At 41.1% G+C, this 17,901-nt stretch overlaps 1 long non-coding RNA gene across 1 annotated transcript; it reads left to right on the top strand.

Moving 5' to 3' along the window:
• The first annotated feature begins 1,802 nt into the window (after nt 1-1,802).
• On the top strand, nt 1,803-16,344 carry LOC127085968 (uncharacterized). Its single transcript, XR_007789360.1, has 3 exons — nt 1,803-1,967; nt 15,115-15,227; nt 16,277-16,344. It is a non-coding gene; the product is annotated as an uncharacterized LOC127085968 (long non-coding RNA).
• The last annotated feature ends 1,557 nt before the right edge of the window (nt 16,345-17,901 follow it).

Here is a 17,901-nt window from a genome sequence, read left to right as displayed (position 1 = left end):
ATGTTAGTTATACACAAGTCACGAGTCGACTCCAATGGAAGCACATCATCAAGCATAGGCCATTTGTGCTATTAACCTGAAACACAACTCAAAAGTGAGATCACAAACCACTAGTCCAAGACTAGGGCCAAAGAGGAACAAAAATCCAAAACGGAAGCTCAAACTCCACGTGAAATTCATTTAATCAAGTGATGATATGTCCTAAAATTAAGGGAGCATGCAAGACCGAATTATTTCTAAGCCTAAGGGTAGAATAGTCATTTCACAGTTCGGGAGTAATATTGACCTAAATTTCTATTATGAGATCCTAATTAGAAATCCATTAAATCCTAAACTATTCTAATTTCTAAAGCTAAATTAACCTATTTTTAAAATTCCTAATGAAAATCTAGAATTCTAAAATTAGACTAATCTCTATTAGTTCTAATACTTATAAAAGTATATTACACTAATCAACATATTATCCTATCTCTAAAGTTAATCCAAAATTTCTAATCAAATTAACTAGTTCTAAAATCAAATTTTTATTTCCACAATTAATCCTAAAATTACTGTTTCTAATAACTTCTATTACCAACTAAAATTTCTAATTAGCTTCTAAAATCTATTTAGACTATTAAGCTAATTCTAACAGTACTTCTAATATATTCTACTCCTAATTTATCTCTAATTACTTTCTAATCAAATTCTAACCAAATTTTAGTACCTAATTAAAATTCTAAAAAAAGCTAAATATCTAACATTTCAATATAAATCTAATATTTCTAATGTTTCTAATTAAACTAAATTTCTAATAAAATCCTAAAACTTATCCTAAATCCCTAATTAATCCTAAAGATCCTAATTATTCTGTTTTATAATCCTAATTATTCTAACAACAACAACAACACCTATCAGCAAAGCCATAACAAAAAAACCTGGAATTGAACATGGGCCTTGGGGGTGTAGGCCCACTGAATGGGAGGTATGAGGGTAGAGGCCTGTTTGCAGGGGTGTGATTAGCAACTTGTTCGGATTTCAGGCCCACACTGCCAAGGCGTAGATGTCCAAGCGCACCAACATAACCTGCAGAAGGAAAGAAAAGAAGAAAAGCACTTGCAGAAAAGTGCTTAACATGCCTTGACCGCTATCGCCGTTAACCTCAATCGCGTTCAAGCATGAGACGCCGCTCGAATGGATCGTACCGACACTACCACACTCCTCTGTCTCTAAACCTCGCATCCAACAATCATCGCCGTCACTCGCTGATGATTCACGGCTCAGGATCCTTCGTCAATCGGTTCCGACGCAATGATTCGACTCTGAGTGAACTCGTAGTTACTTCCGCTGAGCCGGCTGCACGTGAATCTGAGTGTCGAACGGATTATGGTGCCGGATTCTCACAGGATTGTTGAGCGACGGAGACGCACGGATTGACGTCGGCCCCAGGGAGATCTTGCAGGTATTTGGAAGAAGGTTGGAGCGTGGTTGAAGAAGAGTTTGTTACGGTTATGTTCTTTCAAGAAGGTTGAAGCGGTTGAGTTGATTGGAGTTTGGTGAGAAAGGGTGGAGAAAAGGTTCGTTGAGGAGAAGGTGATGGAAGAGGATTGAAGGATGAAGAGAAGTGAATTGAAGTGGTGAAGGTTGGTGATGCCGTTAGCGATTACGAAGTCACTTTTTGTTAAGCTCTTTTTCTCTTCTCTTTCTTTGTTTTTGTTATTTTCTTGTTGTTATGGAGTATGGTGAGGGTGAGGGTTCGGTGAACGGAGATTACGGTTACGGATTCGTAGTGGTTGAAGGTTTGGCTATGGAGTTTGGAGTTTTTGATGAAGGTGATTGTGAATTGAAAAACGGTTACGGTGGTTGAAGGTTTTGGTTGAAGGATTGGAAGAGTTTGTGATGAAGTTTGGAAGAAGAAGATTGGGAGAGAGGAAGAAATGAGATTGAGTCTGTTATGTGGAAAAATCTGGAAGTGTAGTGAGGTGAAGGTTTTTTTTGATTTTTTAGAGTTATGAGATTAAGATTAGAAGAAAATTCTGTTATTTGGTTGTGAAATTTTTCTGTTATTATGCAGGTATGGAATTGCATTCCCAGCTTGGCTTGTGCACTTTTTCTTATGTTGGCTCGCTCGGAGCAGCTTTTTGCTTGTGTATTTTGCAGGTTTTTTGTATCGGCTTATGCGGCTTGAAATCTCATTTGCTTTTATGTTTTGCAGTTTGAATAGCAGCTTGAAGTGTAGCTTGGTTTTGATGCCTTGGCTTGGCTTGGCAGTTATTGTGCAGGATTTTGTTTTTGGATTTATGCAGAATTTTATAGCAGAATTTTTATATGCATTTTTGTTCATTTGTAATGCAGAATTTTTAATGCATTTTATGCAGAATTTTTGATGTGTTGCTGAATTTTGATGTGTTGCTGTTAAATGCAATGCAGAATTTTGGTTTTGTACAAATGGATATGGGTATGATTGGATAATGGCAATTGGTTTTAAACGGATAAACTAAATTGGATATGGATAATGGATTATTGTAAAAATGGATTGTGTTAAAATCAAACTAAATGGATTATGGATTATGATTTGGATAATGAAATGGAATTATTTGAAAAATGGTTAATGGGCTTTTGAAAATGGTCTATCAAGATGAAATATGGACAAACGTGGATATTGAATGAATGTTTAGAAAATGGATCAATTTGGAAAATGGTTAATGGACCAAACTTATGGACTTAACAAAAAAAGAAAAGAATGGACTCAATGCAACCATGATTAAATTTCCACAACCAAATCAACTTTTCCGTAATCAACTAGGATCATCCAACTCAACTTGAATTTCCAAGATTAATTCGAGAAAAGAACGAAATGATTTCTAACCTCAAATTCTTCTAGATAAGTATTTGTAATGACAAATGAACTTCTTTGGGACATGAAGGAAGCGTCTCAACCCATCTCTCCACCTCCTAGCCCTCAGTTGACTTACAGTTGACTTTTATGGGCCTCAGATGACTTGGTCATGCACTGTGGACTTTGAGCTTTCAACACTTGGCCAAATTGCATCAAAATGAACCTTGGGTTCACATAAGCTCATTGGAACACCCATAGGGCCTTTGTCTCATGGAAAAACTTGATCTCTTGCACAGTTGACTTCTCCTGATGCCAGTCCTGACTGATGCAATGCAATGTGAATGCAATGTTAATGACCTAAAATGAAATGAATGTACAAATGGGAGGGTGCAAATTTGAGGTGCTACAGCTGCCCCTATTCAATCAACTGGGAACCCGAATGGATGAGAGCAACGGCTGTCAGACTTTCAGGGTAAACAGGGATTGAATACCAAGTACCGTAGAATTCGCACACTGCTGGGAATTTTTTTTGTTTTCTTCTTTCTTTTCAGGGTAAAGCACATCCAGACATCGACACACGATGAATGGGAACAGAAATCATCTCAACTAGATGCCAACGGACAACTAGGAAACACTCAACGTTTACCAAAACCAACGGAGAGGTAACTCAACTCTACTGGGGATAACCAGGAAAGGATACAACCATACGTCAGCGAAGGTAATGGGGAAAAACTCAACGTTTACCAAGACCAACGGAGAGGTAACCAATCATCATAGGATGAATGGGAAGACTCGACCAGACGTCATAGGACGAAAGGGAGAAGCTCGACGTTTATCGACACCAACGGAGAAGGAGGAAACTCAGCCAGACGTCATAGGACGAAAGGGAGACTCAACGTTTATCGACACCAACGGAGAAGGAGAAAACTCAGCCAGACGTCATAGGACAAAAGGGAGACTCAACGTTTATCGACACCAACGGAGAAGGAGAAAACTCAACCAGACGTCATAGGACGAAAGGGAGACTCAACGTTTATCGACACCAACGGAGAAGGAGAAAACTCAGCCAGACGTCATAGGACGAAAGGGAGACTCAACGTTTATCGACACCAACGGAGAAGGAGAAAACTCAGCCAGACGTCATAGGACGAAAGGGAGACCACAACCGGACACCAAATAGGACGTCTACTGGGGATTCTGGCTGGGAAATCAACCAGACATTAATGAATGACTGGGAATAGGGTATACAATCAGACGTCATCGGACGAATGAGAAAAACACAACGTTTATCGAAACCAGCGGGGAGGTAAATCCACTTGGGGAAGGGTACAACTAGACGTCATAGGACGAATAGGAAAAACTCGACGTTTATCGACACCAACGGAGAGGAGAAAACTCTGAGGGGAATCATATGGTATTACCAAATGATCTGTGAGGGATAAGCAACTAGACGTCATCGGACGCATAGGAAAAACTCGACGTTTATCGACACCAATGGAGAGGAGAAAACTCTTCTAGGGAGAGTGAGAACACAACCAAATTATCATCGGATAATTGGGAAAAACTCGTCGTTTATCGACACCAACGGAGAGGAGGACTCTTCTAGGGAGAGCGAACACAACCAAATCATCAATGGATGATGGGGAAAAACTCGACGTTTATCGACACCAACGGAGAGGAGGAATCTTCACTAGGGATCAAGGTCATGACAGAGAGTAGACAGGAAGGAACACCAAGGATGCCGGGTTGTAGGCAGAAAACAGGTGACCGACCAAAACGTGAATTGGTTTGTGTTCCAAAACACTCCACATCCTGAAGAGGGCTAGAAAAGCAGTCTTGTTAAAGGATGGACATTCGATTCCACAAGGAATACGAACCTTACTCGACTGAGGAGGACGACTTCGACCCAAGAGCGCATGAGATATATTATCTATAGCCGTCAAAACGTAGATAACACACTCGCATGGAAGATTATCCATAACCGGGTTGATTGTTAAATGGATAGATCAACCGACCTCATCCTGAAGAGAGCAAAGGCAAACTTGTTAAAGGATGGATATTCGATTCCAAACAAAGGAATACGAATCTTACTCAACTGGGGAGGACGACTTCGACCCAAGAGCGCATGAGATATATTATCTATAGCCGTCAAAACGTAGATAACATACTCGCATGGAAGATTATCCATAACCGGGTTGTAGGTTGTTAGATGGATAAAACGACCGAAATCATCCTGAAGAGAGCGAAAGCAAACTTGTTAAAGGATGGAAATTCGATTCCACAAGGAATACGAATCTTACTCTGCCGGAGAAAACAATCAAAAGATTGACCAAAGGGTACATGAAATATATTATCTATAGCCGGGTTGCAGGTTGTTAAATGGATAAACGACCGAAAAGAAAGGCATCGGGGTACCAGGAATAGGTATGCAAAGATGACCAATCAAAAGAGGATGAAGTTGCTTATTCGGAGCAAATATCCAAAGGGAAGTGAGAAACCCACTGGGGACAATACTGCTTGATCGAGGCAAGTATCCAGGGGGGACAAGACTATCAATACTGCAAACGGGGTACTGATAACGGCAAAGAGGGGATTACATCTACCGATTTGTAGGCAGAAAACCACGAAAAAGTAACCAGTCATTGATAAGATGAGCACACAGGGTTAACTCCACCAAGGGGATGAAAGTGGGATTTTACAACTACCGATTTGTAGGTAGAAAACCACAAAGATAGGACTTACAACTACCTGGTTGTAGGTAGAAGCCAACCGACAGAATGAACCACAAAGGTTACCTCTGCTAGGGGATGAAAGTGGGATTTTACAACTACCGGTTGGGTAGAAAACCACAAATTCCGCTGAGGATAAGATGAATGAGTGCCGATTAATGAGCAACTATTCATTTATGCCCCAGGGAAGCACAAGAAACAGCCGACAGAAAGGCAATTTAGAATCAATCCCAAAAGGCAGACTGAAACAAGACTCATCCCAATGAGGAAAGAACTCAACAGGGAAAACCCATCCCGTTAGGGAGGGAACGGAAACAACCGTCATCCACGAGGGTATAACTCAGTGGGGAGCGCAGAAGGAAATGGCAGACACTTTCTGCTTAAGGGGTCAACTCTACATGGAGAGATCAGACACACCCACATCTTCTAGGGGAATTGTACTGCTGGGGATACCCGCTCGACTAAGGAGCCGCTTGCTGAGAAAACACCAACCTGTCAACCATGCTGGGGAACTCAGCTCTGAAGCCGATCCAATGGCGCGATGCTAAACTCTTTCCAACAACCCAATCTCGGTTGGTCACCACGGCCCAGGGCTAATGGGTATATTTGCAATGTTGATGCATGAGTTTTTTTTTCTTGCGCAATGCCCCATGATCATGGGAATGCTATGCACTAATGATGCAATATGCTATGCTTGTCTAAATGATGGATGCATAAAACACACGTCTCCTCCAGAGACAACACCGGGGAGCTCCAGGAACTGTGCTGAGGATCTCATTACCACGTCAATTTCCACCCTGTTGGGGAAAGACAAACTTTGCTGGGGATGACCTCCATCGAACCCGAACTGCATGGAGATTACTCTGCTAGAAGAGGCAACCAACCCTTACCTCTACTAGGGATGATTTCACCGGACTCGATCCGCTTGGGGACCTTGCTGGGGGAGAACCATCAACACAAACTCTGCTGGGAAGACAACTTCAGAATCACAACTCCGCTGGGGATACGGTAACCTTCAGGCTTGCTGAGAAGGCACTGATCTCGAATCTGCTAGGGAGATGACACTCTCAAACCCATTGGGGAAATACGGCCTATTGGGCACGAAACACCTGTCGAGTTGTCGAACAACGGCTCCATCGTCCACCCACAATGTCAGCTTTCCACTTTTGAGATCTTCCAGAATCGCCTGGACTTTTCTGATTCATCCTACAAAGATCGAATTCCTGGGATTCATACAAACCTTCCAGTCCGTAGACTTTGAAGAGTCTTCTTGGTTAACTTTCCAGGATCGTCGTCGTAATCCTTCATCGTCCTTTCACTGTTCGTCTATCCCTTGCCCCTGGTTGGACTCTGTGGGGATTTCTTTTTTTTCCGAAAGGTTCCATATCACTATTTGCCAGCGAATGAAGATATCTACCGGTACCTGCACAAGAGATTGTTAGATAAAATCGCGCCCCAGGTGTGCCAACACTTCAACATCTTGGTCACCCAAACTTCCGAATAAGATTTCCAGATTTCAATCTTATAAGCATGCATCGGAAGGGACCTTTATGTTTCAAAATGCAAGTATTCTTATCAAAATAAACAGATATTTTCGTAATCAAAGCGGTAATGACACAAAAACAAAATTTATTTGACTGAACACACACTTTATTGACTGAAACAAAAAGTGGCTCAGAATTGAGCAATACACAGGAGGCAAACCCTGGAAAGAGGTGATTGTGCACAAAAGGAAAAAATCTATCCTAATGGCAATGTGAAACCGTGATCTCGTCGAGTTCCAACTCGGTTACACCCCATATGTCCTCAAGACTTTTCGCACTTTCGGCCTTCTGAACAAGACGCTTCCAATCGACCTCTGTCGGAGACTAGCTGTGTTGTCTTAACCAAAGCACAAACGATCATGCTGGACGCAGTTGTCCGTTTCAATCCCTCTCTTGGCTGGACCGCCCTTTCAGGTTTCAGTCCACCGGGATACCCTTTTTTGCCCAAGTCGCCCTTGTGGGGTTTTCGACTTGCCGGGTGTACAGTTTTTTCATTATCCCTAACTTTTGCCCGAACCTTTTCTCTTTTTTCTTGGTTCGCCGGGATACCCCTTTTTTGCCTGGACTCTTTTATTCTTTTTGTCCAGCGGGTCTTTCTTTTTTTTCACGAAGTATCTTCTAACTGCGTCCGCATTCATAGGGAATGGAAAATCTTCATCATTCGTGGTCATCAATCACAAGGTTCTGTCAGAGGAGACCTTTTCGACCACGAATGGACCTTTACAACTGTTTATCCACTTGCCCCACGATCGTCTTGAGGAGGAAGGATCCTTTTCAACACCACATCTCTTCCATGCTACCCACGAGGTCCCACTTCTCGGTTAACAACACGCTTCATTTACTGGGTACAACTGCCTCATGACAAGTAACTGTCGAACTCTTCTCTCAATCAGGCTCCATGCGTCGTACCGAGTCCTCATCCACTCGCCCTTTTCTAACTTCTCATCCATCTGGACTCCCCACAATGAGATCTAGCCTCCAGCAGGCAATATCACTTCCATCCCATACTGAATGAGGAAGGCGTTGCCCCAGTAGATGCACGTATCGAAGTACGACACTCAGGATACCAACTTCGTACTCAGCCACTATCACTGGCACGTTCAAATGTTATCGGGGAAGCACTAGCTCATTCACTTTAAACTCTCCCCATCAGACATCAGAATCCGTTCGGATTCAGGGTCAGGCCCCTCCTCCGGGATCGGTCACTCTCAATCTTTCGATTTGAGTACCTCGAGATGTCCTCATCAGGGACTTCAAACTTCCTTGGTTGAGAATCATCAATGGGTCGCTGTATACCATGAATCATTCAGAATTACTTTTCCATCTTGCAACCCGTCCGGTCCATGCTGACTTCTCAAGCACATACTTGATCAGATCCATTTTGGACATCCACAAGGTGGTATGAATCAGCATACACTGTCTCAATCGGCGAGCAGCCTATGCCAAAGTACATCAAGTTTTCTCGAGCAGTGAGTGTATTGTTTCACAGTCGATAAACTTTTTGCTTGGGTAAATTGCGTGCTCTTTTCGACAAGACTAGTCATGCTGACACAGTATGCACCTCATAGACCCCTTAAAGGCTGTCAAGTACCAGATTAACAATTGTTTCTTCCCTGGAAGGTATCAGAATCAGAGGTTCCTGCTACTCATTTTTTCTTCATTTTTCCATGCCCCTTGGCAGTCATCATTCCACCTGACCATTTGATTTCTTTCTTTTTTTTCGGTTCAGGCGTTTCTAGTATTGTCTTTTCTTTCTCTGTTTTTTTTTCTTCTTTTTTTTTCCGCAGGATCGACCTCGATTCCTCTGATTTTCCCACAACAAGCCTTGGCAACTCACCGGACAGCACTCCATAAGTGCACTGACTTAGACTCAACAGTATGAGTTATCTCAACCGGTCAAACAACTTGATCAAGTCCACCGGGTGCCCCTCTTCTGCTTGGGACTTTGTCATCATGTCATCAACATGGCATTTGCTTTCTCGATGAGTCATATCATGAAACAAAGTCACCGTAGCCCTTTGATTCGTGGCACCGGCCTTCTTCTTCACCTTACAACAAGAAGGTACTCTTTGGTGTGATGGACCTTGTTTACTCCATATCATCTGGCGACAATTCCACTTGATTTTGGCCAGAAAGCCATCCCTGAAGGTAAACACCGAGAATTGAGTTGTACTATCAACCAATACATCCATGTGGAGTACCGGGAATTCATCTCTCGAACTAGCTCTATTCACGTCTCGATAGTCCACACACATTCTCATCTTTTAGCACCGGTTTCCGCTTCACTGGAGGACAGTCTTCTCTCCATGGTAGCTCGTGCCCCACAACATGGGTATTCCACCCTGGTGTACCTTGATGCAACCAGGTGAAGATATCAACCTGCTCTTTCAACAGGGCTACCATTCTGTTCTTGACTCGCCTCTGAAGCGGCCTCAACTTTCATTTCTCTTCTGAACTCGGCGGTACTCGGAATAACAATCTTGAATCGCTCCTCGTGTGGTTGAATCACCTTCTCCTCTTGTTTCAACAACCTAGCTAATTCCAGCAGATCACAATCTTCTTCGCCTTTTTCTTCGGCATGATAGCTTGGATTGTCGAAGTCATATAGAGGCGTAACCAAATTGTTATCGATGAGATCAGGAGGGTAATCACTTTTAAGGTCGGAACCAAATGAATCAAAAGGAAAGAAAATAAAAACATTGCCATTTTTATTTTATTTTTTATAACTACAAAAAGTGAAAAACAGGGAGCACCGCTTTTGATCACAAAAACATCTATTTATTACTGATGCAAAATGTTGCACAATGAAACACATGAGATGGCCCTTACAATGGACCATTACGTTTCGGGCAAAACGTATGGCTTTCATGCGAACAAAATCAAAACACAAAAATACTATACTTCCGGATGAGCGACAGTGGTGATTTTGGAGGCCTTCCAATTGCCTGGTACGCACGACTTTATCCACAACTCGAGCTCGCAGTCGCGGTCGATCTCTTCACTCACTGAATAAGCATGATCAGAATCCAACATTCCTGCACTGACAAAGATGTACGGTGGACGACGTCCTCTGTTTGGTCTAGACGACTCTTGATCTGGCCGATAACCGATCCCAAACATGTCTGCCTTTACCGGTGTTAAGTGGATCCATCAGTTTGGATTTGTTGCCCCTAGCAGGAAATTTGAACAGACGAGCTATGCGCACCGGTTGACACCTACAAAATAGCAAATGGGTTAGTATGACTCACACATGCAATGTCTATCCGTACCAGGAATATTCCGTCCTTGGATTCTAGCATCACTGAGACAAATAATTTTTCATCAATAACAATCTGACATCTGGATGTCTCTCAACCAGTATCTCAATCAACAATGGACCCTGAGTACGGATCGACATGGGTTGAATGAAGATGAATGCAAATGCATGAATGCAGGTCACCGCGCCACCAATTCCTCTGAAGACCCATTCTCTGAACTAGTCACAGTCAACTGAGTCACCATAAATCCGACTTGGGGAGTTCCAAAATAAACGGAACCGGAGATTACATCACTATCATCACAGGAACATCCACTGAACGGATGACAATCAGATCCTCTGAACAGGTACTCTCAAATTCAACCCGGGGATCCGAAATAAACGGAACCCGTTGATAAACCATGGACAGAACTCCGGCGTCCCAGAAATAAGTGTCCATAATTCACAGTCACCATCAGTACCAAGAGTCACCAACAAGTCACCAACCAGTCAGCAACTGTACCTGTAATAATCATTCCCTCCCACTCACGGGTGTCATCTAGGCCCGGGTTAGGTCGAGAGAAACGCAGGATAAACAACCCTTTCAAGAATATCATCCTGTGCACACCAGATATATGCACCGATGATACCCCATCAGAATCTGAACTGCTCGTGATGTCAATGTTCCGCTAAGTGGCGCATACCACCCGCTTCCCATGAATCACTCTATTCCTAGGTTTCATAGATTGCACTCATAGCCTGGGTATTGGGCCTTTTACCTCGAGTAACTCCCACCCCCAATCAGAGAAAACACAGCCAGCACAGCAGATGAAATAAATGAATGCAAACATTAATGCACACATTGAATGCAAACAATGAATAATGAATGCAATAAATAACACAGCAAAAAGCAACCAAATCCCTAACCTAGAGAGCGCTAGGAGAGACTCGCTTAGGGAAGATGGACCAGCACAGGTCAACTTCTCTTTCTCCCCAGCAGAGTCGCCAGCTATCGCATTACGCGAAAAACCGGCGGGAAAACAAGAACAACAGAGCCGCCACCGTGCGTTATTTATCCCAAAAGAGGGAAAGGAAACGCTCAGAGTAAACCTGGAAAAGACGTGGTCTCGCGACCAAAGAGAATGGGATCGGGAGTCGGTTATGCGAAGGGAAGGTATTAGCACCCCTACGCATCCGTCGTACTCGACGGGATCCACGCACAATAGGAAGGGAAAATGGTTGCTAAAAACACTGCTCACACACACACACTGGATGAAGGAGACACAAGAAAACAGACTGAAACTGACTCGGCAGGATATCGCATCCTGGGCCTACTTAGTCTATCAAGCATAGACATCAGAGTCTAAGTAGTTCGGACTGGGGAAGCGACACATGCTCGCTAGGATGTCGCATCCTATGCATACGTATCTCCTTTGGACGAGGGAGAATCAGAGCATTCGTAGCTCGGCTAACACGCACACAAACAAACGCAGGCAAAGGCAAACGTGGAGCCTGAATGCCAATCACTGGGCTTACATCAGCATCCGAACCAAAACACACACAAGGAGGCAAACGAGGAGCCTGAATGCCAATCACTGGACTTACATCAGCATCCGAACCAAAACACACACTGGAACCCGAACGCCACTCGATGGACTTACATCAGCTTCCAAGCACACAACAAGACACAGGATGTGGAATGCCAATCGCTGGGCTTACATCCACCTCCTAACACCAACACAGGAAGAAGAAGGGTCTCGATTGCAACTAGGGCAAGAGAAAGGGGAGGTCTCAATCGCAACGAGGGCGAGAGAAAAGAAGGTCTCAAACGCAACGAGGGCGAGAGAAGAGAATTAGTGTTAGTTGTTAGTCAAACTCGACAAGACATCGCATCTCGTGCCTACGTATCTCATCTGAACATGAGAATCAGAGTTGCCGTAGTTCGGCTAAACTATTCCTGTTGGTTTGTGTTTTTTAGATGGACAACGTCACTACGCAATCTACCGGATGCTCGACCATTGGAGACTTACTCACCTGTAGTAGAAGGAGTTGACGTATCCTTAAGAGGGGATAATGTTTGTTTGTGTTTTAGGAAAGCTCAAGCAAGAAAGGAAGTCCTATACGAAGGAACCGTGCTACCTTAATTGTCATGCAAACGAGACTACGCGGAGTCTAGCAAACCTAGGGGATACAATCGCACCACACAAACATATACAGCATGAAATAAACACACCAACAAGGGGCTCAAACATCAAGGCTAGGCTTTAGTCGAGGGGTCATATCAACCTCAACAAACAAGCCTCTGTATCGGGGTAAGGTTAGCTCTTAACCTTGCCATTGATGGGCTAAGGTGAAGCTGATGAAAGGTGAGTGAAGATTAGACTTCACAGCTCTTATCCCTGGTTAGGGAGAGCTTCAGACAAAGGAGCGTGGGTTCAGAAAGATGGAACCCTTCTACGCTCAAGACTCTGACTCGATTGTACACTGTACAAGATCTTGGGCTTGTGTCCCAATGCATCAACACAGTGGTGTGAGCAGAGGGACGACTCAACAGAATAGCGGGGGATAGATTGCATATCCCTTGGGTTCCGCCAATTGCCTCATTGAGGTCTTTACCTGCTTGGCACAAATGTAAACAACCACAAACATCGCCTCTTAAGGAGGACTTCAGACAGTTTCCTGGCCAAGTAACAGGCCAGGTCTTCCAGACTACATGGAGAATAGAAGTCCTACCTCAAGTGGTTAAAAACCAAGCAGCAGCAAGCAAGTTCTTAAAGAACTGTAAGCGACTAAATGTACCTGAAATCAATCAAGTATCATCAGTACTCAGACAGACAACAGTAAACATCAAATGTTAATCTATACAGACAACACAAGTTAATGCACACAAGTGTAAGCTATAAGCTCAAGCTCAAGCTTCAATCCCTACAAAACAAAGTCATGTTAGTTATACACAAGTCACGAGTCGACTCCAATGGAAGCACATCATCAAGCATAGGCCATTTGTGCTATTAACCTGAAACACAACTCAAAAGTGAGATCACAAACCACTAGTCCAAGACTAGGGCCAAAGAGGAACAAAAATCCAAAACGGAAGCTCAAACTCCACGTGAAATTCATTTAATCAAGTGATGATATGTCCTAAAATTAAGGGAGCATGCAAGACCGAATTATTTCTAAGCCTAAGGGTAGAATAGTCATTTCACAGTTAGGGAGTAATATTGACCTAAATTTCTATTATGAGATCCTAATTAGAAATCCATTAAATCCTAAACTATTCTAATTTCTAAAGCTAAATTAACCTATTTTTAAAATTCCTAATGAAAATCTAGAATTCTAAAATTAGACTAATCTCTATTAGTTCTAATACTTATAAAAGTATATTACACTAATCAACATATTATCCTATCTCTAAAGTTAATCCAAAATTTCTAATCAAATTAACTAGTTCTAAAATCAAATTTTTATTTCCACAATTAATCCTAAAATTACTGTTTCTAATAACTTCTATTACCAACTAAAATTTCTAATTAGCTTCTAAAATCTATTTAGACTATTAAGCTAATTCTAACAGTACTTCTAATATATTCTACTCCTAATTTATCTCTAATTACTTTCTAATCAAATTCTAACCAAATTTTAGTACCTAATTAAAATTCTAAAAAAAGCTAAATATCTAACATTTCAATATAAATCTAATATTTCTAATGTTTCTAATTAAACTAAATTTCTAATAAAATCCTAAAACTTATCCTAAATCCCTAATTAATCCTAAAGATCCTAATTATTCTGTTTTATAATCCTAATTATTCTAACAACAACAACAACACCTATCAGCAAAGCCATAACAAAAAAACCTGGAATTGAACATGGGCCTTGGGGGTGTAGGCCCACTGAATGGGAGGTATGAGGGTAGAGGCCTGTTTGCAGGGGTGTGATTAGCAACTTGTTCGGATTTCAGGCCCACACTGCCAAGGCGTAGATGTCCAAGCGCACCAACATAACCTGCAGAAGGAAAGAAAAGAAGAAAAGCACTTGCAGAAAAGTGCTTAGCATGCCTTGACCGCTATCGCCGTTAACCTCAATCGCGTTCAAGCATGAGACGCCGCTCGAATGGATCGTACCGACACTACCACACTCCTCTGTCTCTAAACCTCGCATCCAACAATCATCGCCGTCACTCGCTGATGATTCACGACTCAGGATCCTTCGTCAATCGGTTCCGACGCAATGATTCGACTCTGAGTGAACTCGTAGTTACTTCCGCTGAGCCGGCTGCACGTGAATCTGAGTGTCGAACGGATTATGGTGTCGGATTCTCACAGGATTGTTGAGCGACGGAGACGCACGGATTGACGTCGGCCCCAGGGAGATCTTGCAGGTATTTGGAAGAAGGTTGGAGCGTGGTTGAAGAAGAGTTTGTTACGGTTATGTTCTTTCAAGAAGGTTGAAGCGGTTGAGTTGATTGGAGTTTGGTGAGAAAGGGTGGAGAAAAGGTTCGTTGAGGAGAAGGTGATGGAAGAGGATTGAAGGATGAAGAGAAGTGAATTGAAGTGGTGAAGGTTGGTGATGCCGTTAGCGATTACGAAGTCGCTTTTTGTTAAGCTCTTTTTCTCTTCTCTTTCTTTGTTTTTGTTATTTTCTTGTTGTTATGGAGTATGGTGAGGGTGAGGGTTCGGTGAACGGAGATTACGGTTACGGATTCGTAGTGGTTGAAGGTTTGGCTATGGAGTTTGGAGTTTTTGATGAAGGTGATTGTGAATTGAAAAACGGTTACGGTGGTTGAAGGTTTTGGTTGAAGGATTGGAAGAGTTTGTGATGAAGTTTGGAAGAAGAAGATTGGGAGAGAGGAAGAAATGAGATTGAGTCTGTTATGTGGAAAAATCTGGAAGTGTAGTGAGGTGAAGGTTTTTTTTTATTTTTTAGAGTTATGAGATTAAGATTAGAAGAAAATTCTGTTATTTGGTTGTGAAATTTTTCTGTTATTATGCAGGTATGGAATTGCATTCCCAGCTTGGCTTGTGCACTTTTTCTTATGTTGGCTCGCTCGGAGCAGCTTTTTGCTTGTGTATTTTGTAGGGGTGGCAATTGGATCCATTTAGAGAAAATCCATCCAGTCCATCCATCAAAAAATCCATCCAATCCATCCACTACATAAAAAATTAAGTTAATGGATTGATCCAATCCATCCATTTATAAGCATGGATTGATCCAATCCATCCAACACATTTTAATGATCCAATGAATTTTTTTTATCTAATTTTAAAAAAATAATTTTTTTCAAATATTAATTTTTTTAAAAAAATAAAAAATAATTTTTTTTTCGAAAAAAAATCTTTTTTTTTGAAAAATAAAAATAAATTTATTTTTTTCGAAAAAAAATATTTTTTTTTGAAAATACAAAAAATCGTTTTTTTTCCAAAAATTTAAAAATAATTTTGAAAAATACCAAATTTTGATTTTATTTTCGAAAAATTTATTTTTTTACGAATATAAAAAAAATATTTCTTTTCGAAAAAAAAACAATTTTTAAATTATTTTTTTCGAAAATACAAAAATATATTTTTTTTGAAAAAAAATGATTTTTCTTTAAAAAAGCTGATATTGTTTTATTAAAAAAAAATTCAAAAAAAAAATTCAAAAAAATAAGTGATTTTTTTCAAAAAAGAAAAATTTTAAAGGAAAAAGAAATGGATGGATGGATATCCATCCACTAAAAATATGATAATGGATGGATTGGATGGATTTTTATTCTTAATGGATGGATTGGATTGAATATTTTTAAAAAACTTTTAGTGGATTGTTAATGGATAATGGATTGTTTTGATCCATCCATTAACGATCCAATCCATATCCATCCAATCCATCCATTTTGCCACCCCTAGTATTTTGCAGGTTTTTTGTATCGGCTTATGCGGCTTGAAATCTCATTTGCTGTTATGTTTTGCAGTTTGAATAGCAGCTTGAAGTGTAGCTTGGTTTTGATGCCTTGGCTTGGCTTGGCAGTTATTGTGCAGGATTTTGTTTTTGGATTTATGCAGAATTTTATAGCAGAATTTTTATATGCATTTTTGTTCATTTGTAATGCAGAATTTTTAATGCATTTTATGCAGAATTTTTGATGTGTTGCTGAATTTTGATGTGTTGCTGTTAAATGCAATGCAGAATTTTGGTTTTGTACAAATGGATATGGGTATGATTGGATAATGGCAATTGGTTTTAAACGGATAAACTAAATTGGATATGGATAATGGATTATTGTAAAAATGGATTGTGTTAAAATCAAACTAAATGGATTATGGATTATGATTTGGATAATGAAATGGAATTATTTGAAAAATGGTTAATGGGCTTTTGAAAATGGTTTATCAAGATGAAATATGGACAAACGTGGATATTGAATGAATGTTTAGAAAATGGATCAATTTGGAAAATGGTTAATGGACCAAACTTATGGACTTAACAAAAAAAGAAAAGAATGGACTCAATGCAACCATGATTAAATTTCCACAACCAAATCAACTTTTCCGTAATCAACTGGGATCATCCAACTCAACTTGAATTTCCAAGATTAATTCGAGAAAAGAACGAAATGATTTCTAACCTCAAATTCTTCCAGATAAGTATTTGTAATGACAAATGAACTTCTTTGGGACATGAAGGAAGCGTCTCAACCCATCTCTCCACCTCCTAGCCCTCAGTTGACTTACAGTTGACTTTTATGGGCCTCAGATGACTTGGTCATGCACTGTGGACTTTGAGCTTTCAACACTTGGCCAAATTGCATCAAAATGAACCTTGGGTTCACATAAGCTCATTGGAACACCCATAGGGCCTTTGTCTCATGGAAAAACTTGATCTCTTGCACAGTTGACTTCTCCTGATGCCAGTCCTGACTGATGCAATGCAATGTGAATGCAATGTTAATGACCTAAAATGAAATGAATGTACAAATGGGAGGGTGCAAATTTGAGGTGCTACACAAAGATTTGGAGCAGTTACCTGGATATTCTCTGGATTTCATTCTTCACTTTATCGTCTTCACCTTCGAATTCAACACTCACCGAGGAACTCCTCCTCCTTGTAGGTAGGTTCTTCACTTCCTTTCTCCTTGCTTGATCTACCAATATATAGTGTTTGGCTTGAGGATTCAAAGCCCTAATGTGAGAGGCTTTGATTCCTCCATGATTTCTTTTAATTTTTATTTAGGTAAACTAGGGTTCATTCATGTTTGCTTTCAATTTGAGGCATAGGTTGGGAATCAGGAAGAATTAGTAGAGGATTGAGGTAGGTGAGATCAAGATGGTTTAATTTATAGGATTTTGAGGTGGTTTGAACCTCCGCCTTCGCCGGTGGAAAATTCTGGCGTGACAGAGCCATTTACTCAGGGCATGAGAAGTTTGAATGGAAACGAGCTGAAAACGTGAAAATAAGCATTGGTTGATTCCTTGCTTTGCTTTGGATGTTTGGTTGGGCCTCAGGCCCAACGTTCTGCTACCTGCACCCTATTATTCCTAGCACACCTCACTCATTCTGATTGCAAAGAAATAAAAAACTGGACCTTCGGCCCCAAAG

The sequence above is a fragment of the Lathyrus oleraceus genome, chromosome 5 (genome assembly GCF_024323335.1).
Source record: "Lathyrus oleraceus cultivar Zhongwan6 chromosome 5, CAAS_Psat_ZW6_1.0, whole genome shotgun sequence".
NCBI lineage: Eukaryota > Viridiplantae > Streptophyta > Magnoliopsida > Fabales > Fabaceae > Lathyrus > Lathyrus oleraceus.
This window is presented reverse-complemented; position numbering and strand designations above follow the sequence as displayed.